We start from the raw sequence: 24,905 nt of genomic DNA on the forward strand, positions 1-24,905 counted from the left end.
TTATGATGGGTATGGGTTTTGGGTGGCACAGGGGAAGGTTTGCAGCTGGAGGAGGAGGAGTAGGGGATAGTCACTACTCACCGCTCACTGCCAATACAATTGAATCCCCGTTCCCGTTCCCGTTCCCGTCCTTGTCCTGACTCTCCGTCTCTCTGTCTGTGTGTATGTACCGCCACTTCCTCCTAATCAACCCTTTATGAACCCCTAAAAAAGGCAAAAAGGAAAAATGCCAAGAGAACAACAGAAACTACAGGGGCAAGTACAATAAAATGTAAAATTAGAAGCGAAGACTTTTCTCGGGGCGAGAGATTTTTAATATCGACATATCCGTCAGTTTCAGCTTCCGAATTAGATGGAAATTTACCTGGTATCTGAAAGATACTCTACTGTTTGATCAAATGGTGATCGATTGCTAAAATGCCGAGCACAGGCGGCTAGGCTAGTCTTTCCGCCCTCCAAATTTTCGCTTCATAAGCCACTGGAAAAAAAAAACTTACAGCGGATTTCAAAGGCGCGGGGGGGGAAAGGTAAGCGGGCAGGGGGCAGGGGGCCAGCATCCACCAGCCAGCATCATTAAGGGTAGTTTCGAGCATCGTAAAAAATATAGAGAAATAAAATTGAAAAAAGCAGCAACAACAATAACAAGGTCGGAAGACGAAGTCGAAGTTGGCGGCAGCAGCCGAGGCAGCGGCGGCGACTGAGGCAGCGACTGAAGCAGCGACGCCGACGACGCACAACTACAAACACAAAGAAGTGTGGCAAGGGCGGAGGCGGGGGCGGGGCAGCGGTAAGGGGGGGTAAGGGAAAAGAGCGCAGAAACAAAAAGCGAAATAAATAAAAAGTATCGATATAGAAAATTTTTGAAGAAAACTGCGCTGCGGCGCAGCTGCTATCCTTGAATGAGTTCGCGAATGGGCTTGGTGGGGGAGGGGGGTTTGGGGATGGAACTACAATTTTAGAGGGCTCTACCCCAAGCACCACCACCCCCACACCCCACTCTTTTTTGGCTAGGCAAAGCTAGGGAAACGCGAAGGCCAAATCAATGAGCGGCATTCCGAGACAGCGAGTAGGGGGGTAATAGTAGGGTGTATCATTAGGGTGTAGTAGTAGGTTGTATTAATAGGATGTAACAGTAGGGTGTAGTAGTAGGTTGTAGAAATAGGATGTACGAGTAGGGTGTACAAGAATGCTGTTGCCATTGGGTGTACTAGTAGGGTGTACCAGTAGGGTGTAGAAGTAGGTTGTAGGAGTACGATGTAGCAGTAGGGTGTACTAGTAGGGTGTAGGGGAGTTCTAGGGGAGCAGGAGCCCTTTTAATTCCACCGCCTTACAATGAAACTTTAGCCCAAGTGCCCCCATCCCCGAGACGTTCTGTAGTTTCCATGGATATATCTGGGTCAGACACCATCGAATCGTTAATACCCCTCCCCCCTTTGCAGCTCTTCCAAAATTAAAGAAATATGTTCCATTTCATTTGAATGTGGGGGTTTTGGGGGGAGGGCGTTGGGCAATGTTGCCGAAAACAGTAGCTACCCCTTGCCAATCCAACCCCCTCGCAGCCTCATCCACTGACTGGGATTCCTTATTCCACTGCTCCAGCGACGTCGTCGTCATCGTTCGTGAGCGTCTTTCACCCCTTACCGCTCTACACCTTGCCACCTTTTTCCAGCAGCCATTAAGTTTTCTCGCTGTAATAAAAAATTTTTCTCTTTTTCGGCGCTCATCGGTGTGTGCGTTCTGTTTGTGTATCTGTGTATGTGTAGATACTAAATTTTCTAGTTCGTTTTATTTCCTTTTTGCCTTTGCCTCAGCATTAGTGTTTATTTATTTTTTCTGCTCTCTCCCTCATTCTTTCTTGCGTACTTTTCTTTTTTTTTTTTTTGAAAAGAAGATTTATGTAAAATGCGGCTGGAGGTGGGGGGTGGTTAAGGGAGCGGAAGAGGTGGGTGGTGGGGAGGGGGGGGTAGGGCAGCGCCGCCAGCGTCGGCAGCAAAATAGTCGCAGATGCTGTTGCTGTAAGTTTCACGCAGCTAAAAAAGCAAACTGCCGAAACCCATCCATCCAACCATCCACCCAACCACCGCCCCCTTCTGCTGCCTACCTCAACTTGTGGCTGGGTCTGCGCCCCCTCACCCTCACCCCCGCCCCCAAACCCCCCTTGCCCGCCCATGGCCCGTCGTCCTTCGTCCTTTTGCTGGAAGGACTTTTCTTTGACGCGGCTTTGGTCGCGACTGGCACACGGCAGGGGGGTGGGTCGGTGGTTGAGAGGTTGGGTGGTTGGCTTTCGGCGGTGCTGCTGTGGTGGTGGGCAAAAGTTTCGGCAAGTTTAATGTTTAGATTTCTAAGACGCCATCGGATTTTCAACTATAAAATATTCTTTTCATTTTTCCACAACAGCCACCCCACCCACAACACCCACACCACCCTTACCCGCCAGAGCCATTAAAAGCAAACGCTGAATTATAGTACTCCCTAAATACATATACATACACGCACAGCAGGGCACACAGAGTACACTGAAAAAAAAGGAGTCATAGGAAAGCGCCAATAAGAGTAGTATTAAAATCAGTACATATTAAAGACTTAAATTAAAATTAATTGGTTTAAAAATAACACCACCAATCCAAATTCTAGACTCTTTAATATAGGAGTGAAACTGTTAAGTACACAGAGAAAATTATTCAAGTACATTGTTCTTGAATTGAGAACATTCCTACTTAAAAACCCCGTTAATTTTGGTATCAATGTTCTCAATATTAGAACGAAATGGTGAGAAGAGGAAAGTAAAATTGAGTTTATTGAACAACTTTTTAATAAGTATACTCTACGGACTGGACTAATGGTTTATCTATTGAGATATACAATCTACATACCGCCAATTCAACTTGATTTCAGCAAAATAAAAATATTTTCAACTTCAAAAATGTCGTTCTATTTTTAAGAACATTTTCAACTCAGATGAGAATTTTATATTATTTACTCTTGAATCTATACTTTAATTTTATTACTATCTATAATATCTTAACTCTCTTTTTTTATATTTGGGTGTAGGTTGAAAGTGGGGATGGGCTGCTTGTTGCGGTACTTAGATGTTAGTTGCTAGTTCGTCCTTCGGAGCTGGCTTTCCGTTTTGGGAAAGCACCGTGGTCACAGCACAGCACCAATTCAATTCAGAAAACTGAGAAACTGAAAACTGAGAAACTGAAAACTGAGAAACTGAAAACTGAGAAACTGAAAACCCAAGGCTGCGGGTTCATCGTGCGCAAGATGCAGTTATTGATAGAAGAATGTCTGGTGGTCTGTGCAAACTGCCAGAAAAACAGATCTCGAACAATTGGCTTTTGAGGCGAAGCGGCGCACATTCAATATTTGCACATGCCACACACTCGAAACGAGCGACACTTGTGTGTGACTTCTACCGCTGCCTTAACTACCCCCAAACCCACTCCTAATCCGCCCACCGAAAGGGGAAAAAAATAAAATATAAACTTTAACAAACAGAAACGCGAGTCCGCACAATCGGTCATGTTGAAGCAGCTGTTGGGACAATTTTGCAAGCGCAACTCCAATGACAATGATCCCCGAATTAGCTGGGCAATTGACCTTAGACCACTGTGCACTGTGGCATTGGTCGAAGGCCACGTGCCTGGGGATGCCTGGGATATCAGGAGGTGGGGGGTTGTGGATTGGGGATTGGGGGTTGAGGTTGAGCGGGAAAATCTAACAAAATCGAAGCAAACGGAAAACCAAAGTTTTACTTACCCCCGCCCAATTGCCACGCACTTTGTTGCTGCTTTTCTGCTCGAAAGGATTTTAGAATTTGCCGCATTTTGTCTCTCAACTATGTGCAATAATATGAAGGAAAGGAAAACCCCAACCCCAACTAAATGGAAAATGAAGGGCAATCAGCGGTGGAAGAAGAAACACCCGAAATGGCATAGAAGTCGCATAGAAAAGGAAGTGGCTGGCGAACGAAAATGCCGCAAAACGTGCCTCTAAGTTATTTTTCATTTGCCACGCTCAGCGCCAGATGACCCTCCACCCCAGCACCCCCAGCCCCCCCAAAACCACCCCCCTCCTAAGAACCTAAGAGAGTAGTAGTTAGGCCAAAGTAACAGCGGATGAAGGCAGCGGGCGGAAAAGCGAAGGGCAGCCCATTTTAAGATTTATGTCGGTGATTATTTCTAAGTTTTTGTGCGCTCAACGATGGCCATCGCAGCGCCCTCGTCCTCGTCCTCTATCCTCTATAAAAAGAAGGAAAACACTGAAAAGAAAAATAATAAAAGCAGTGGGGGGGGGGGGGGGTTTGGTCTGGGGACGAGAAGAAAGCAGCAGGTAACTAAAGGAGCCGAAGAAGCCCTAATGCTAGACGAGGTCCTGGCCAGATAATTCCAACGCCTTGCCTGGCAAATGGACAAAAACCAGTGGCGTGCGGGTACGAGGGGGGAGGGGGGGTGGACATCAAGGGAAAAGCACAACTTTTAGAAAATGTTAGTTTTGTGAATAGTCTTTGTACGCGGTCCTTTTGCGGGGGGTTCAAAGTTGCAAACATTTCTTGTAAGTAGAACTGAAGAAGAAGAGGAAGGTTTGTATACAGTACCTATGGAGCTACGGAGGTGATTCATCTCAGATCTTGGGTTGCGTACAAAGCACGCTTCACAGATACTCACGGTTGATAGTTCACATCCCAATGTTCTCCTTCTACCCCCCCTTTCCCATGGCAAATCTCTCTCCCCCTCGCTAAAGGCATAAAAAATCTAATCTAATCTATCTAATGTGCCACCCGCCGCCTGCGCACTCCTGTTGTTGTTTCCGCTTTTTTCTAAGCACAATACTATTTTCTTATTTTCGTTTTCCGTTGTTGTTGCTACATTTAAAATGTTTTATTTGGCCATTTGTATGTTTTATGGCATTCCTTGTTACCAACGGCCTCCCAGTGTTACCCAACCCCCACCTCCTGTTTCGCAGGATACACTTTCTCCTTGGTACATGTCCTGCGACAGGTGGTGCAGGTACTCAAAGGGGATCAAGTACTTTAACTTCTTTAAAATGCTATACAGCAGTAGTTTAATTTTAATAGAAATCGATGTGCATTGATTCTTGGTTTCGAGTGGGTAGCTTTATATATATAGATCACAGTATACGAACTTCCCTGATTGAAAGTTTTGATCCAGTCTAGTGATAACTTATCATTTGCTTGAAATTTGTTGGTTCAGGAAGTAGGTTTTTCAAATTGATAATAGTTTTTGACGGTGGAGAATTGAGGGTTCGGTGTTTAACATCATTTTTTCTGGCCCTTTTCCTTTGTTGCGCTTTACTTTATTTAATTTATGGCCCGCACACGGAACAGGCAGCAACATAAATAAATAATTGAAGCTTTATAAATCTAAAACAGTCGCCAGTAGTTGATAATTCCCGGGCAGCCCCGCCCCCTTCCCATCATTCTATGTATGCTCTATGGGTAACATGCTTATCGGCGAAACTAAACACAGTAGCGGGCCAGGACTTTAAATCAGGGGGTTCCCCAACCCCTAGTGTGCCCGTAGATTTTTACACAACTTTTTTTTCTACATCCACTGCTCTTTGCTGGTTCTACTACTACTACTACTTGTTTTCCAGCTCCCTGTCAAGTTTACTTTCGTTTTTAGTCTGCGTATGCTCATTCATTCCAGCACGAGGGCATGGGGTTCAGAAAAATGGGACTAAGAATAGGGTTTGAGGGGACAACCCCCCCCCCCCCCCCCCCTCACGGGACTCAACTTAAATGCGACCACTAAAAAAGAGCAGACAGCAAAAGCAGGAAAAAAGCACGCACACACGCACATGAGAAAGCTGCTGCAAAAAAAAACGATACGATACGATATTAAAAGTAATAATAAGTGCCTTCGAGGAGGGTGAGGTGGACCACCCGCACTTAGATATTGAAATGAGTATGTTTTTAAATATAAAAGGATGCCCTTCGCCACACTCACACACACACAGGCACATACACACACATATCCCCCTAATATCCACTTACAACAACAGCAACTAATACAGAAGCAGCAGCACAGCCAATGCAAAAGAAATATATCAAGCAACCCTCGTGTGCTTTTTATTTTCAAAGTTACTGAAAGTCTCGCTGCCTCTCGTTCTCGCTTCCCCACTCCTTCGCCCCGTCTCTGTCACTCTCCTTTCGTTTTCATTTCACCGTGCTTTTTTTAAAGGCCGCTCGGTACTTAGTTGTGGGTCTGAGATGTGGAACTGGATCTGAATCTGGATCTGGATATGGGTGCGGGTCGCGGGGGTGTCTCATCTATTCAGCTCTTGGGAAGAAACTCTCTAAACACCGCACATGACAAAGGCCGCGGGGTGGAGAAAGGAGACGGGAGAAAGCCATGCGACCCCGCCACTTATCATATGGCAAATGCACCGAGAGAATATTTTAGGGCAGACATTTCGAATTTAAGCTAAGGTTTAAAGCCTAGAAGACGCATGAAAATTCAGAGTTCAAAACCTAAGGATAAAAAAAAAACATTTTTGTAAATTTTTTTCACAGCTTTGAGTTCAAAACCTATGGATGAAAATAGAGAAAACATTTTTTTTTTTCTTTTTGGACCTCAAGTCTCTAGGTACTTTAGAAAAAAAAAAAAAAATTTTTTTTTTTTGTTTGTTACATTAAAAAAGCACGGCTCGTTTCTTTTTTGTTCAATAATATAGTTTTCCGACATTTCTAATTTAAACTAAGGTTTAAGGCCTAGAAGACGTATGGAAATTCAGAGTTCCAAACCTAAGGATACAAAAAGAATACATAGCTTTGTAAATTTTTTTTACAGCTTTTCGAGTTTAAAACTTATGGATAAAAATAGAGAAAACATTTTTTCCTTTTTGAAGCTCGGTTTTTTAGGTAGTTTAAAACAATTGTAAAAATAATTTTATTATTTTTTTTTTAGTTTTTTTTGTTTGTTACATTAAGAAAGCACGCTTCCTTTTTTCTGTTAAATTATGAAGTTTTGCGATTTTTAAAATTTATTTATTACAAAAAATTCTAGTCACACAGCGTCTAAAAAATTAACTTTTCTCCATCACTAATTCCGCTTATCCCGCCTGCACTTGTAAACCCTTGCCATGCGTTTACCTTCACCTCTGCCAGCGTCTCTGCCGCGTCGCCCACACACACACATACACACACATGAACACATACCAGCAGGGTGAACAAGACGAAATTGTTTAACTACGAACACGTAGTTAAAAACGAAAAATCGGAACCCGCAAACGAAGATGAAGGCGGCGAAGGAGGCGGCCGGGGAAAGGGGGAGGGGCTGCTAACTAGCGACTGCAACGGCTGCGACGTCGACGTCAAAAATTGAAAAAATAAAATATAATACACAACTACAGCGACATCGGTCCTTACACACACACACAGACACACATGCAGGGGGTGGTTTGCCTTGAAAAAAGAATTTCGCGCAGTAAAATCTAAAGCGAAATTGCCGCGGAAAGGCAAGGCAAGGTGGGGGGGTGGAGGGGGGTAAGGGGGCAAGGGGTTTTCAAACGAAGTGAAAAGTAAAGAAAGAAATGGTGAAATAAAAACCTTGTTTCCGCGCAAGTTACAAGAGTACTCCCCCGCAGACTTTCCCCTTTACATTCGCCTAAAAAGCTAAGCTCACACAAACACACACACACAGAAAGAGAGAGACCTGCACAGACTCACACACACAGACTCACCTTGCCGAGCAGAAGAAGTTCAGATATTTGCTAGCAATAAAAGTAGTAATCAGCTGGAGGGGGATGGGGGGCAGCAGGGGCGTAGGGCAGCAGGGGGGGTCTCCGAAAAGCTCCGACGGCGCTGCCGAGTTAGAAAGAGATGAGCATTAGAATGCAGGGGCGGGGAGTTGGAGAGGGGGCACAATAAATGCGCCGCGTAACGAGAACTTTTCATTTTATGTAATTTGAGTTCGCTTTTTTCCGGCTCTGCTTTGTGTATCCCCCCTCCCCTTTGAGCTTCACCCGCACTTTCTTTTTGCCATCGTGCTTTGCTCACTTTTCTATAACATTCGAATTTTTAAGTGAGTCTGCTTCTGTCGCAGTCGCTGCTAAGCCCCCCTTCACTTCCTTTTTTTTCCTCAACAGCGAGATACTCCATGAAGTTTGATTACTTGGGGGGATATACTTCATTAAAATCTGGCAGATTTCCATACTTAATATTGTAATTGCTAGGAATCTAAATTAATCAAATCGTAGATTACACTCTAATCTATTGAAATCACAACGGATTTGTAATTCTTTATAAAGGAGTCTAAAAGTATACTACAAAATATTTTGTGCCTATAAATTGGTTGGTAAATACGCATATGCATACTTCTAGACACCTATTTTAATGATACACAGAGATAAATATCCAAGAACATTGTTCTTGAATTGAGAACATTCGTTCTAAAAAACCGTGTAAGTACATTTTGGTATTTAACAACTTTTTGATAGGTATACACTACTTACTGAACTAATAGTTTATTTGTAGAGATATATAATGCACATAAATACCGCCAATTTAACTTGATTCGAGCAAAATTATATTTTTAAGAACATTTTCAACTCAGATAAGAACGTCAGCATTTTCTCTGTGTAGGTACTAATCTGCTGAAGCATCGTTTGACATCAGGTTTGAAACATTATTTCTTAAATACTTAGCATTTATCTTGTACCTCTAATACGATCGATTTGCGTTCGAGGGTATCCCTTGCTTCGACCCCTGGGCTTCATTAAAATCTAGGGTATTTCCATACTTAATATTGTAATTGCTAGAAATCGAAATTAATTAAGTCCTAGATTACTATCAAATCCTTTGAAATCACTATGGATTTGTTCATTATTATAAAGGGGCCTTCCAGGGTATCTCCAGCCTCGACCACTGGCCTTGTCGATCCCATTTGTTCCCAAGGAAGACAGTTGCGATTCGCGACACTTTGCTGCGACTCCGAATGCGGCACTTTCTGTGTGCTCAAATTACGAAAGCGACATTAATTTTTTAGAATTGCGCGTATGTGTTTAAGGATAGCGTTTGTCCTTAGTCGCTCCACGCGTATCTTTTAGACGTGTTTTTGTTTTTTTTTGGGGTTGGTGGATTTTTGGGGGATGCCGCTCTGCGCGCTGGGCTTTGTAATGGGTAGTAAACGCGCATGTTTGTGGATGTAGTTGTATTATTTTTTACGAGCGCGATATGTTGTGCAAAATAGCGGGCGAAGCAGCCGAAACAACCTGCCCCTGCCCCCCATTACCTTGAATTTTTTCCCTGTTCTCTCTCCATTCCACATAATACATCAGTTAAAATATATTATTATGCCTTGCTCTTGCTCCATGGCAAACAAGGAAGAACAAAAAAAAAAAATGCGAAATTACCAGGTGGCGGGGCACAGGATTTCCAGGATGTCACTCCATCCCCAGCTTTTTGGGTCGTCCGTCTGTCGCGTTGCACTAAATAAAATGTATTTATAAAAATTTTGCATCCACTTATTATTAACTTTTTTTGTGCTGTGAACACTTTGTTCGCTTGATTTCCACTCGGTTATCAGTTTGCAATGGGGATGCTCAAAAAAAATGGTTGGGGAAATGGTGCAGAGAGTTTATTATTGGATAAAGGGGGGTAGACTGAAAAGTTAACCCTAATTCAGATTACAGATACCTAATAACACGGCGCTATCAACTAGAATCGGCACATGCGAGTGTTTGGGCTATACCAACCATGGCAATAACCCCATGGATTCATTCCATCCTGCCGGGACAAAGTCCTGGACATCCTCTTGCCCTTCTCACCACGCCTGAAATTATTTTATGTGACAATTAAAATGCATTTTTGTGAAAAATGAAAGCCCCATGAATAATGGCAAAAAATATTTGGCGTCACTGGCTTTTTCTACATAATGCCCGACTTTTTTTACCGCAACATTTCTGCACATATACAATCACACACACTCATGGGGGAGGGGGGTTCAGTTCGGTCCGGCAATATTTATATTTGCCTATGTAATGATTTTTTATTAAAAATAGAAAAGAATCGAACAAAAAAAAAAAGAAGAATAAAAATGAATGGCGAAAATCGCAAATCCCCTCAACTCACAACCCCACCCGACCATTGCGAAATTTATCGATGAAGCGTTCGAAAAAAAGGCCGCCAAATGAAATGTTAATTTTATTTTGATGTAATATTTAACAGCGACGCGTCGCCATCCAATCCTCCGAGCCACCAATCTCCCGGCAAAGGACCTCCACGGACACAGACACATATGGCGGGTATATCTGCTGGCAGCTGACATTGCTAACAAACAATGCAAATCACTGCCAGCTCCCCATGACTTCCACTTTCCCCACCACCAACCAACCATCTTTCTGCCCCGATTTGGTTTCGGTTTCGGCCGTGTCCATGCGTCAGTATGAATGCCATCCTGTCAAATCATCATAACAACAGAAGAGTGAAAAAAATAACGTTGTACTGCGAATAGAAAGAGCATGACTTGCCATTCACATCCATTTTATCGTCTATGTATAACCAAAGATCAAGCTTGTCAAATATGATCATAGCTTACGATATTTAGAAAGAGGGAGCAGGAGTTTATGACGTATGTTAAGAAATACACTATGATATAGCCGTTTGATTATGATCAAACTAAAAGGCTTCTGGAGTTCCAATGGCTTTACGGCACTGTCTTATATTTCGTCTAAATGACTGAATTTATTTAAAAAACACTTTTTTTGGAAAAGGCCCATTTTTTCTTAGGGTTGCTATAAATATATAAAAGTTAACCCATTTAGTTAATTGAAATATAAGCAAGTGTCATAAAGGCATACGAATTTTTATTAGAAAATAGTCTATTAGAAAAAGTATATTATAATGTATTGTAATGTTCATAAAAAAGAAAGTATAGTCGACTTGCAGGACCTCTTCTATGATCTTTTTTCTAAATTAAAACTAGCTTAAAACTTTAATTAAAGCTTGAGATATTTCTAGTGTTTAGCGGATCGTTATATAAGATATTTAAGACGGCTAGACTAAAACCTTGATGATATACCTCTCGGTGTACTGAATTTGGCTTGGCAAACACATGTTGCGACTTCCACTTCATTTGGAGATCAGATCAGCAGAGTAGGCCTTAAAAATGTGTAACCCCCCTGGCAGCCCAAAATCAGATAGGACTCAATGTAGTGGCGAAAATCAGTTTGGGAGGATTGGAGTACCAAAGGTCCCCCCTTTTTTGGTTCTTGGTTATGCCAAGCCGAGCACTAAGACTGCGCACAACAGCTCCAAATGAACGAATGAACACTCGGGCTAGAAAGGCCAACACACGCTCACACGCACCGCAGGGCACACATATACATATTCATGTATGCAAAAAGAAAGTAAAAACGGTGCGCGGGCCCCAAACGACATGCTAAAAATTTGTATAGAAAATTAGTTAAAAAATTACTCCGCAGACACGCGCACGCATGAAATAAACAGGGGTTTAGTGGGGGGTATGAATGTGGGGGGGGGGGGTTACTTTACATATGCGCACACACACACAGAAACACACACACACACAGACAAAGACGGAGAGAGCAAGTCGCTCCACCAGTTAGGCACAGTTGGTATTAGTGGGCGGTGTTAGAAGTGCGCGCATCCCCCCCTTTTGCACCACCCCCTCACTCCCTCCGCCCCTGTCATCTATGCTTCTTTACCGCACACACCCACACACACACTCACCTACACCCCCAACCACACACACACACACACACACACACTCACATGGGCCATGTACAATTTTAATGTTTAGAGTCGCGCGCGCTTAAAGTTTGTCATAAAGCACCCCATTAAAAAAGGGCGAACAGCGAACCTAATGGAAGGGGGCAGGGTTTTTTTAAGGGGGGTTTTTACTTGGAAGGTATGGTAGGTGGTAGAGGCAGAGGCAGAGGCAGTGAAAGTGGGTGGCGAACCTAATGGAAGGGGGCAGGGTTTTTTTAAGGGGGGTTTTTACTTGGAAGGTATGGTAGGTGGTAGAGGCAGAGGCAGAGGCAGTGAAAGTGGGTGGCAAAGCCAAGCCAGAGGGAAAGACAGAGAGCTCCATCAAATTAAATACAAATGCGAATTAGAAAAACTTTTTTCCCATTTTTTTTTCCTGTGTTTTTTTTTTGGTTTTGTTTTTGGGCTGGCTTTGTGTACATATGAAAAATTAAATTGGCTGCTGCCGGCTTCGACGTCGTCGTCGTCGCTGCTCAGAAATGCAGCCTCCGACGACCGTCGACTGTCACTAACAGACTAGCGCGAATGCTAAAGAGCCAAGAAGTGGTTAAGGGATGGGGGTTGGGGGTTCGAGACTAGGGGATGGGGCACGCACATGCCAGCAGAAAAGCAAAAAAGTTTTGCCAAAAAAGAAAGTGCTCGAGGGGGATGTAGTTGGCATGGGGAAGGGGATGGGGATAGGGGTAGGGATACGGTTAGGGGTAAAGGAGTGGCACAAGTTAAAACAAACAGCCGAGTCAAAGCAAGCACGACCATAGAAAAGGAAGTAGAACCAGTCGAAGGCAGGATGATGGGTCTCCAGCTGAAGCCAAGTAGTCGAACTCCCAATGCACTCTACCAGGTGATATGTGCCCATATAATAAAAAGAAAAGGGGGTATTTATAAGCCTTTTTTTATTTTATAGCTTTAACTTCGTTTTTAACCCCGAATATCTCAGAAATTCCCTAGAAAGGCCAAACAAAACTGCATTGAAAGCGATTTCAACATATCATACCAATATTCAGATGTTTTGAAAAAGAATTGCTTTCTATAAGATCTTTCGCACACCCGTTAAAAACTATGTTCTTATATTTGGATTGTTTACTATGGAACAGTTTCTTGGGTATAGTCATAGAATTAGTATTAAATTCCAAAACTAGCTATAGTTTTGTTTTCAGACCATCTAATAATTGTAGTCTTATTTTTTTTTGGTGTACGATCTATAGTGAAATGATGTACATATACTCCCTCTAAAGAAAAATCCCCTATTCGCAAAATGCTAAATTATTTGGCATCGAGTGGGGGATGGGCGGGGAAGGGGAAAGGTTGTCGCGGGGAAACGCACAAATTAAAAAATAAGCTTCGCAGCGCCGCTGCCAAAAGTGGGTGGTGGGCGGTGGGTGGTGTTGTATGGGCAGGGGGAAGGGTACTCTTCATCTGCACGCACCACAACGCACTTTTCCACAAATACATTTGCAATTTATGTACCTTTTTGGCTGCGACGCGCGAAATAATAAAAAGGGAGCACCGCATACAAGCACAGCTCACACACACACACACACACACACATAAGCGCGTAGGCAGTTGGAAAATGTTCTATATGGTTACATATTCATATGTGTTCATATGTGCGAGTGCGAGCGAGAGGTAGCGAGTTTACATAAGCCCCACCAAAAGCGAACGCAACTTTTTCCAGTCCGCGGGAAAGTGGGTGGGGCAGGGGTTAGCTCAACTTTCTTTGCATACTTTCTGGCGTACATGTATGCACCCCCGATACGATACGATCCGATCCCTTCGAGGGTATTTCCCATTCGGTTTTCCGCTGTCGCCTCCATTTCCCGCACCCCCCTGCCCCCTCTCATTTCCCGTCGTTTTTTACGTTGTCGTTTTGTAGTTGTTTTTGGCAATTAACCAAAAGTGGTGGTACGCTCCCCGGCCCTTCCCACTGGTTTTCAGCCCCCACCCCTGCTGTCACACGCATGCTTTTGGGAGCCCACTCCCCCCCCCACCATTTTCCAACAACCCCCCTCCACACTCGGCACTCCTCTATCACCCACTTGAAAATTTTTTAAATATTTTTAACTGCCGCGCTCCACTCGCTCTGTTTGGTTAATATTTTTCCTGTCGGTGTATATGTGTGTGTGTGTGTGTGGGTAAGTGTGTGTTTGTGTTTGTGGGGGTGTCTAGTGTTTGCCACCATCCCCCTTCCCCTTCCCCATCAACCCACCGCATATGCGTAATATATTAACCAAAAACAAAAAGAAAAGAGAGAAAAAACAAAGGCCCCAAAAAGTAGGTGGAGCAACAAATTTCAGCTCGCTTCTGACACTTGAAGCTTACTCTTTGGCTCTTTGACAATTATATATATAGGCATTAACCATATACACATAGTTCTGTGCGGCACGGCACATAATTAATAATTGGGTACAACTTACCAATACAGAAAGTATTATAAAGTTATTTCTTCCAAGTGCTGAAAAAGAAAGGAAAAAGACTAGAGTTATTCGATCGATTGATAGATCATTTTATAGATATTAAAATTATATGTTCCCGATCGATAGATATTAAGATCATATATTCACATGACCTAGGCGAAACCCACTAACCGAGTTCCTTTCCACTTGTTTCTTTCAGCCTAAAAAAAAACCCAACTCTGATCGCAGGTGAGTACCATAAAATTGTATAACAGGGTTCAAGGGGTCATGGGGATCAAACGCTATAGCCTTATGACCCCTTAGAATAACCAAAGGGTGGGCAATTGTCTTATGGTAAGCTCGAATGCGATAGGCAAAGCCCAAATGACAAACGTGCATGTGAGGGATGGCTCACAGATACTCACACACACACACACACACATACGCACCCCTGACGGGACACACACACAAGCTCCAGCTATTCCTATTGGCTAATTACTGCGAACCGAAAACTCACTCCCCCTCCTTGCCACTCAAAAATAATCTGCATATGTGTGGGTGTGCGTCTGTGAGTGTCTGTGTGCGTTATTTAAAGCAAGTCTAGCAAAATATGCTGAAACTTTGGGCCAAAAACGAAGAAGACGAGCCCAAAAACGAGGCACCTACCACCCAAAGCAGTTCGCCTATGTGTACGTAACGCGAAAATCTAAATTATACTATATGCAGCAAAGAACAGAACATCCAACCGAACAGCCCAACAAACAAAGACAACCGCCAGAAGCTCTAGCCGTAAGTCTATCTTCGTATCCCTGAGTAAGTGTGCATGTGTGTCTGGCTGCATGCCGATAAACGAGGAATCCGTCTTCTAAGATTTTAATGCAGCTACAAGAGAACAGCGAGAAAGCACACACACTCGGAATAAAAAATTGGTCCTATATTTAGACTGAAGAGAATGTGTTTAGAAAAGGTAGGTACTAATATTCGATTTCTGAAATCCCGTAAATCTTCTCTAATTAATTGAAATGAAATAATATTAACATAAGAACCCAAGTTTCTGTCCTACACGCAGAAAAAATGTCCTTGGCTTTGGTCCATTGACCTTAATTTAAGGAACTATGGACTAAGGTTTGCTAAACATATTTATATTGAAGAACCATATAAATTTAAAGATTAAAAATGGTTTTACGTGGGTTTACATTAAAAAATGGTTTTTAGTCAATTTAGTCATTAAATATATTTGGTAGGTACATGTTCAGTTCCATGTTAAGCCATTTCTAAACAAGTGTTCTTTAAATAAAAGTCAATGCACTTAAATCAAGGATTTTTTTTTTAAGTGTATTTTGTTTAATACCAACAACATTTAATAAATTAACAATGAATATTTTCGGGGAATATTTTTTCAATCGGAAATTTAGAAATCATGATGAAAATGGATAGCTTAACCTAAGAGAATGTCGATCCTAAGTGGCGGATTTTTTGATTGAAAGAAAGATCTCAATCCTTATTTACTGAAATCTAAACTATGCTTTTTGCTCAACCTAGCTTATTTATCCCTATTTTATGATAAATATAGCTCAGCTATTTTGGGGTCTACTTTTTTTTGAGTGCAGGAGCAAAGCTTGGCGCGCGCCACATGCAGCTTAAATAATTTGTCGCATTTGCCGGCTGCCTAGATGCTTTCTTTCCCTTTCTACTTTCTACTTTCCTAACCCGAATGGGAGGCCATCCACAGCCACAGCCACATCCACCCATTTCCCATTCACAAGGAACTACGCGAAACTACAACGAAGACGTCAACATTCACATCCTTATCCTTATCCAGCTTCCTTTGCTCCCTCCTCACACTCACACACACACACACACTGTAGTTGCTCGCTTTCTCTCTCTCTCTCTCTTTTTCCCCGAAAAAGGAGCCAAAAGATGGAGAGCAAGGAAAAAAGAATACTTCGGGCGCACTTGTTGGCATCCCATTGCCATTGCCATCGTCGTCGTTTGCTTTTCGTCTAAGAGCACTGTCGAAAAAGAGAATCTCATAGCATACTTCTTAGGAGGGGGTGCTACCCCCCCCTGCAGCACCCCCAAGCCAGGGGTGTCCTTGCAGGAGGGGTGCGTCCTGCGTCGAGGCGCTACTGGTGGGTACTTTACTTGATGATTATGGCGACGATAATGATGATTGGAATGGCTTTGATGGCGTTGAAAATGAAGATTGCGTGTAGTAGATTTGCTCTGCTGCTGCTGCTTCTTCTTCTTCTTCGACTGCCCGCTGCTTGTGTGTGTGTGTGTGTGTGTGTTAGTGTTTTTGTGTGCCTTATCCTTGTACACGTATATGTGTGTGTTTTTAGATGGGGCGGCTTATGGGTAATGCGTCCAACTACACACTATCAGCATTTGATTTTATTACGCTCATTTGTATGTACGTAGTTTGCCGGGTTTACCTCACCTTCTAGGATTTTTATTTTTTTGTTAGAAAGGGTGGGGGTGGTGTTATTATATAGCTGGGCGGTCGGTCGGTCGGTCGGTCATTCCGAGCAACAGGATGATGGCTGGCCGAGTGATTCAAGTGCTCCTTTGCTCAACTTTGACCTCCTGCGGCAGCATCTTCGTCGTCGACTTTTGCCGGCTGACTTTATTTTTGCTCCGAATCACGCCAAAACTCAGACTGAATGGTAAATGGGGAAATGGAGCTGCCTCAGTTCGGTTTCAGCCCGGCCAACATTCGGTTCCAGCCGAAATCGCCAGCGTCTTGGGCAGTTAGTAACCGTTAAGACGTCGTGGCTGCCTAGTCGCGTGTCCTTCGCTCTCGCCCGTCTCTCTTTTTAGTTGCCGTTTATGTTTGTGTCTCGACATTCTCATTCGCATTCTCATTCTGGCCGGCATTTGCAAGCAACAAGAAAGGTAAAAGGATCTGTGAGATCGGCGATCCAAAAGATACTTCCCCTTTTGTATCTCTCTCTCTCTCACCCTCTCTCTCTCTCTATCTTCTGTTTTATCTCCCAAAAACGTTGCATACTTTTTCGGTGCGGGGGGGCGGTGCGAGCGAGATGGCCAGCCAGAAACTCCTGAGCGGGACAGAGCAAAAAGATAACAAATTAAAATTTAAAAAACGGCTCTCCTCACACACGCACGCAGTCACGCTCTTCAGCTCACCCACACACTCACACACACACACACGCAGGGCATCCTTTTTTATTCGCTTGGTTATTTTTGTGCGTCGATTTCCCCTTTCGACGGCGGTGGGCGGTGGGCGTAGTAGCGCTCGTAGTTCTCCTTTATGCACGTGTGTGTGTGAGAGTCCTTTTTATTTTCGTGCTTTACAAATTTTTGTATTTTTTATTTTGTCGCTTCGTCGTTTCGTCCTGTTTCGCTGGCAATTTTTTTTTTGCGCGCGCTCCGCTCTCGTGTCGTCGTGTAAACGCGTTTTTTAAATTTCCCACTGCTGCCGGCATCGCACGGGGGTTGTTTGTGTGTGTGCTGTGTGTTCTGTGTGTTCTGTGTGTTGTGCTTGTGTGCGGGAGAGGGAAAGGGAGAGGGGGGCGCAGCATGCAGTGGGGTTGGTTGCGGATGGATTTTTTCCACCGCCACACACACATACGCTGACTCTTTTTTCCTGCCGCCGCTGCCGCCGCCGCTGCTTCTTCTTTCTCTCCTCTCCCCTCCCCACCCCTTACCATTTTCCTTTTCTCCCGCTTGATTTTTTTTCTACTTTTTGTTTCAGCTGCGCTGCTGCCGCTTTTGGTTTTTAGCATTTTTCGTTCGTTTTTCGCATTTTTGTTTTGTTTCTGATTTTCCTTTTTCCCAGGCTCTGCCTACGCGGGCTGCGCAGTCGCTGCCTCTGCCAGCGTCGCAGTCGCATCCTTTTTTTTTGTACCGCCACACGCAGAAAAAAAGAGCAAACTTCGTTCTATCCGCGTGTGTGTGTGTGCGTGTGTCTCTCGTTCGCTGTGTGTGTGTGTGTGTGAATAGTTGTTGCTGCCCCTGGTGGGCGGTGGCTGCTGCAGGGGGCGTGGGTGAGGTGGTGGGGGGTGGCAAGCCAGCGAAATGAGTAATGAGTGTTTAGTACGTTGTTTGGCGGGTGATTTTTATGGCAGCGCTGCGGCAGAGCCAGCTGAGGGAGGGGAGAGGGGGTGGTGAGGGGGCAGCTTCACCGGACAGTCCAATAATCCAAAGGATGCAGTGCAGCAGCAGATGGTAGCTAGTGAGTGCAGGCAGCGGACGGTCAACGTACAAAATCGTAGCATAGCATTCAGGGCTATCTAATTGGAATCCTTGCCTTGCCAATCGCCAATCCCTCGCTCTCTCTCCAAGTGCGTCTGTGTGTGTGTGTGTGTGTGTGCTGGTGTATCTGCTCCTGTAATGACTTCAATTGTGTGCTAAACTTTCTATTCCACGGTCGCGCAGATATATTCCGGCCCAGCCAGCCAGCATCATCATCATCACAACTTGGGCACCAAAACAAAGCTCCGTCGGCTTCGCTGCCACCGCTGCCGTCGCATCCTTCCACTTTTTTCGTCCTGCAACGACTTCGGGCGTCCTTCGGCTGGCTTCGGCCGCTCCTGGCGGCTTGGTCCTGCTGCCGACCGCTGCCTCTGCCGCCGCCGACGTCGCTGCCGGCGTTTGCTACTTGGACTTCAATCGAGTTGGGTTTTTAAAAATAACGTTAGTTGCTGTTTGTTGCTCGTTACGTGCGCGTGCTGCGACGCGAAACCAAAAAACCCAAAAATCAGCCACCAACGGAAACGGAAACTGAAAACTCACAACTCAAATATCCACAAACTCCCAACTGACGTTCCATCATAATTCCCAATCAGAAATCAGATATCAGAAAAACACTCAAAGATAACCGAACGAACTGTAGTTCTGTAGTTTTTTTTTATTTGTTAAAAGTGCTAGTTAATCCCGGGAATTTTCGGAATTTCCAACGTTTTGTAACGCGCCGATTGTTGATTGTTTTCATTTTTGTTTTGGTGAACCGCAGAGATGGCAAGTTGTGCAATAAATCGCATCTAGAATAACCAGAAATCAAAGTGAACAAATAATAGGAACACACAAGGCCAAAAAGTGATAAAGCAGCCGATCCGAGAACAAATTCAGAAAAAAGAGTTAAGAATCAAAGTAAATACAATCTGATGAGGCAAGCGAATTGAAAAGCGACCAGCCGCAAACAAGAAACCCTGACAAACTCTGTCCCAGTGAAAGTGAGAGTGTTCCCAAAGACCCCGAGAGCTCCAGAGTTCCGGATCGCCGCAACAGGAGGCGATGCACCTGCCACAGCCGGAGGATCGCTCGCACACAGACATGTAAGTGGAGCCATGTTTTCGGAGCTATGATATGATTGTTCAAGAAACCCTAGGGTTTCGTTCTCGGTGTGTTGTTTACCAACCTTGCGGGTAAAGCTTTCCCAACTCCCCGTTTGATTTGATTTTAATATATGGCATTCCCATACTATTGCCACCAACTTGCTTTTCTCATCTTAATCTATTTATTAACCGATCTTCTAAATCAATGCCTTCTCCAAATGCTCAAACTTTATATTTAATTTATAATGCTATAAGAAACACATACGTTTTTGTTTTTTATGGAATTTCCCCGCGAGCCAATCTTTATATTTCATGGCTTGCGTAGGCCTAGTTAGGTGTTACTACATATTTAAAGAAAATATTTTGAGATCTAGAAAACTAATAGAAATTGTTTAATGATCTTCGATATAAAGGTCTGCTCTATGTGCGAAGGATTCTGTGCACATACCTAATTCCAATAGGTTAAAAAAAGAAAATATATTTATGTTTTGTATTTTATCTTTTCACGAATGCCAATATTTATGTTTTTTTAAATAAATTAACTCACTAGAAATAGCGGTTACTACATTCTGTAACTCAATATTTACAGATCTCGTAAACTAATGATGACTTCTTCAGTGATTTTTCAAATCAGATTCTCCTCTGTATGCATCGATTCTTCCAAATATATAAAATTCACAAGATGTACATTTAAAACTGAACCAAATATTTGATTTTTAATTAATTTACGAGTTTGAATTGGAATCTGGATCTTTTTAATGTTTACATTACCTTTATCATAATAATACTATTAAGGGCTAAAATTAGTGAGTTACTAATTTTTGTAATTAAACATTCTGAGATCTTAAAACTAATGTAGCTAAAGCTTATTATTTCAAAAACTTGCCCCGGCTACATCTAGATTGAAGTTCTGTGAAATTTACATTTTATATAGTGGAAAAATTTGATTCGTTCTTAAAAACATTGTGTTACAAAATATTTATTAATACATTTTCAATATATTTTCACTATCTTTTCAATATATTGGCAAATTTAAGATATGGTTAAAAAGTTATAATTTTTTTGTCACATCTTTTCCATTATCAACAAAACCACGTTACAATCAATTACGTTAGTTTAAATTTCGTACTTCTATAATTTCCCATTACTCTGTGCATACATTCTTCTTAATATTACTCCATTATTAAATGGTCTCTTGTTATGGCTAGGATTCTTTCATGATTTCCATCACAAAGTTGAAAAATAATCAAACTTTATTGATTTTATAAGTTCATATCGCAAAACTTTGCATTATTTCGGCATGGCCTTTTTGCACTTGCCTATTTTCGCATGCCAATGGGATAGAAATGGGATCTTTTCTTTATCCATTATTTAGATTGTTTGCATTTCGCTCTCGCGCTGCGATCGAACATTCCTCATTCGTCGCTTCGCATTCAGTATTTCGTATTTTATATTCTGAAATGGCACTGGATCGACTGAGTGAAGTTCGTTGAACTCGATCAAAGCTTTCGTCTTGTAAACACTGGGTGTTCCAAAGCGATCCGAACCGATCTCTAACGCGTTTCCGTCGTTGACCTCCTCGCATATTACGTATACGCTCGAGGAGATACTAGAGAGAGGGAGAGATAGAGATAGAGGTAGAGAGCGAGATGACGAGTGCGTGAGCGGTACGAACTGGGTGACTAACCCACTGCAGTGCCAATTAGAACAAACGGCGACAAGTTCAATGCGATCATTTCGCCTTCGCAGTCGCAGTCGCAGTCGCGCTTTTCTGTTTTCAGTTTCAGTTTTCTGTTTTTTCTGTTTTTGCCTGCTAACTGCCGCCTTCGACGTCGACGTTACGCCGAGAGGTTGTTGTCGAGGTCTCCGTTTCCAGCACCTAGAGGTTAATGCCGGTTGTAATTGCAAAGCACCCAATCCCAATCCCTATCGCGAACCCCATCCCAAGCCCAATCCCCGAACCCAAAACCCAAGCCCACACAGAGAAAGTTCTGACGTTCTCATCTGAGTTGAAAATGTTCTTAAAAATAGAACAACATTTATGAAATTGAAAATGTTTTTATTTTGCTCGGTATTTACATTGTATATCTCAACAAATAAACGATTAGTCCAGTCAGTAGTGTATACTTATCCAAAAGTTGTTAAATAAACTCAATTTAACTTTTCTCTTCTCACCATTTCGTTCTAATATTGAGAACATTGATACCAAAATGTACTTACACGGTTTTTAAGAGCCAATGTTCTCAATTCAAGAACAATGTACTTGAGAATTTCCCTCTGTCCAACTACCACCAACAAAGGAGCGAAGCTTAGAGATACAGTGGTCCCTGGCCGCGCAACTCTCCTTTTTTCCCGGCTAATCTGTGACTCGGTGACATTTGCGGTGATCTTGAAACAGCCATAAACCGAACTGCCTCTCACAGTCGCCGCAATAAAGACATTATAGATACATATGAATAGTACGTGTATGAATCGGCAAGAGGTCACCGCAGACAGAAAACAACATTAAAAACAATTCTTGAAAAATGCTAGCCTAAGTGCGAGACCAGCAGAATTAAAAAATCAAAATCGCCACGCATGAATCTAAAAAAAAAAACCGAAAAAAACCTTTAAAAACCCAAAAAAAAAAACCCACAAAGCGACAACAACATGAGGATGCAGCAGTAAAATAAAAACGCAGCAAAAACAATGAACAGAAACTCAAAAAAAAAAATGGGCAAACAAGATGCAAGTGGCAACAAGTTTCTCAGTCTCAGTTGCTCAGTTTCTCCTCAGGGCCAGCAAATCTGGAATCTGGGTTATGGCAAACAGGGGGACCCACAGCCAGAGCCATGTAATAAAATGCGGTAATGGTAACCAAAATATTAAACAAGTCTTCGGCAACATCAGCAGAAATTGCAGTTTCAGAAGGGCCTGAAAACAAATGCGAAAACAGGCCGACTCTTGAAAGAGTTTCTGACTTTGGGTTTGGGTTTGGCGTATGTGGGCTACACTTTCAATTGGAACCTCCAAAAGAAATGGGAGGGAGGGGGTTGCAATGGGGGTTACGAGCCGAAGATGCACGACGTCGTTTTTTTTTTTTTTCTCCCCGCTGAACTGATAAACGCTACGATCGCAAGTTTGTGTGCGTGTTGTATCTTTCTTGCTTTTAGAGTTACATAGGGCGTACAGCGAAAGTTCCCGGTTCCCTTTCCCCAAACCCCGAACCCCGAACCCCTTTCCCTTTCCTATCTCCCCCTATTTACAGCAGCCCAAACATATTGCCATTTCCAATTATATTTGTGTGTGTGGGCGGGTGCTCGTTGATTCGCTCGTCATTTCCCCCGAATTTTTTGGTCGGCCTGTGTGACAATGAATAAACAAAACTTCTAAATGGGCAATACCAGAAAATACGAATGCAAAATGCTACAAAAAAGTGCAAAAAATGTATAAAACAACAACGGAAAAAAAGAGACAACGTAATACAACACATATATGTAGAACCCCCGAAAAAAACGCAATTTTCGGCCGCTTTCGGCTTCGCTGCCGTCGTCGCATGCGCAGAAATTTAGCTCGTTTTTTTTTGGCGACAGCGCTGCAAACTGCGCTGTAACTGCAGCGATCGGTTCGCGGATCGCAGATCGCTGCTGTCGACGTCGCTGCACTCCAAAAAAAAAGCGAAAGAAGCGCACACACAATCGCACACGAGAAGTATATAACAAAAAAAAAAAAAAAGGCGAGCAAAAGGCAAAAAACGTATAAAAAGTAAAAAGCAAAAATGCAAAAAGCGAATGAAACATACAGGCGGCATTAAGTATACACACACGCACACACTCTCCCAGGGAATTCTCTGATTCAATTGGGCAGGCACACACACAGGCACACTCTCAAACACACTCACCAACACAACAACACAACAACACACCAACACACACACACGCACACCGGCAGAGGGCAGCGGCACAAGCCCAACACATTTAACTGCATTTTTTCGGAACTCAGTTGAGCTTTTTAATTCGATCGGTTCAGTTACTAAAGTTAGTTCAGCCTAAACGCACAATTTCAATTTCCATTTCTAAATTTGAGCTCGAATTGAATAGCATTAGTGCAGCACCATCTTCTACAACCCTAAAGATACCATCCCACACACGAGGATTTGGACAGTCCTTTCTATATTTTTTTGTGTGTTTTTTTATCAAGTGCATCACCCATTAGCAAAGACCCAAAAGACCTTAAAGACCCAAAAGATCCCCTAAAGACAAGGCACCCAAGTGCTCCAAAAAAAACCATCCCGTGCGCGATTCGCGCGCGATTTGCATCCAAAGAATCTGACCTAAAATCAGGAGCGAAGAAAGCGGAAGAAAGCCAGCCCCAATAATAATTCTCAAGTGAATAATCAGTGTGCCTATGGAGCGCCGCCATGAGCGAGGATGCGCCTTCTGACCGAGGTCACAAAAGCAGCCGCCAGGTAAGGGTCACCGTTACCGTTTCCCCAATTCTTCTCCGGGAGAATCAACGGGAGAATCCCTTCTCAGATACAAATATTGGGGGGGGGGGAGAGATCCACATAGATACACACTGAAATTTGATTCGGATTCGCCATAAGAAGGACATTTGACTCATACGATGCAGCTGCTCTCCTTGGCTGTCCCTCATTAGCACTTTGATGGAGAGTCAGAAGAGCCAACCCCCATCCCCCCCCCCTCACAATTTTTTTTAGCCTTCGAAAATTTTCGGTGCATCTGCATACAAAGACACAACCTTACAGATACAGATGCACTGCAGGAAGCAGGGCACAGCACAGTAGCCTCTTTCTACCTCTTTCTACCCCATCCCTTCTTCAATTCTCCGCTGCATTGTTCGTCTTCTCCGCCATTCTTCGCTTCTTCGGCTGCAGTCAGTCGGAATCGGAATCGAAATCGGAATCGGTATGGGAATCGGGATCGCTATGGGGTATCGGTACGGGGTATCGGTACGGGGTATCGGCATCGGAGTGAGACGCTTCGTGAAGCTCACGGCCAAGGCAAAGGCAATGGCAAAAGGCAGGGCAGCTGAGGATCTGCACTCGGCTCCGCTCACGAAGGCCAGTTGAGCAGCAGGGTTCGGGAAAGATCGAAAGCCATACTGCAGTTTGCTGTTCAGCGTCGCACTGAGCAAACGTCGTGGGGCAGCTCAACGCATATTCAAAAAATTGCGAACCGCAAACTGCAAGCTGCAAATTGCAAATTAAGATCCGTACATCGTTCGCGCAAAGTGCAAGACGCGCTGAATTCGCAAGTTCACATTATAATATCCGCATACGCATCCGCATTCGCATCCGCATCTGGAAACAGCTTGCTTCCACACCCATTTTTGTTGTTCGATTCGTTTCATTTTTTTTCTGTTAATGTTACTCGTTATATATAATATATGTAGTCTCCATCCTTGTTGCAACCCACTCAGGCCTAGTCTTCTGATTCAATTGGAATCAGAATCGGAATCGGG

At 43.3% G+C, this 24,905-nt stretch overlaps 1 protein-coding gene and 1 long non-coding RNA gene across 6 annotated transcripts in view; one reads left to right on the forward strand and one right to left on the reverse strand.

Moving 5' to 3' along the window:
• Positions 1–15,346, forward strand: part of LOC136117365 (uncharacterized) — a 35,951-nt gene extending 20,605 nt beyond the window's left edge. Inside the window, exons 2-3 of the long non-coding RNA XR_010654934.2 lie at positions 14,366–14,394; positions 14,872–15,346. This is a non-coding gene — a long non-coding RNA (uncharacterized lncRNA). The remainder of the gene's footprint in view (positions 1–14,365; positions 14,395–14,871) is intronic.
• The window catches only part of Mur2B (Mucin related 2B), a 107,905-nt gene that overhangs the window by 78,217 nt on the left and 4,783 nt on the right, over positions 1–24,905 (reverse strand). For all 5 annotated transcript variants that reach the window (XR_010654929.2, XR_010654928.2, XR_011604690.1 and 2 more), the window contains exon 2: positions 14,167–14,204. The gene's annotated coding sequence lies outside the window, so the exon portion shown is untranslated. The remainder of the gene's footprint in view (positions 1–14,166; positions 14,205–24,905) is intronic.

The sequence above is a fragment of the Drosophila suzukii genome, chromosome X, assembly GCF_043229965.1.
Source record: "Drosophila suzukii chromosome X, CBGP_Dsuzu_IsoJpt1.0, whole genome shotgun sequence".
NCBI lineage: Eukaryota > Metazoa > Arthropoda > Insecta > Diptera > Drosophilidae > Drosophila > Drosophila suzukii.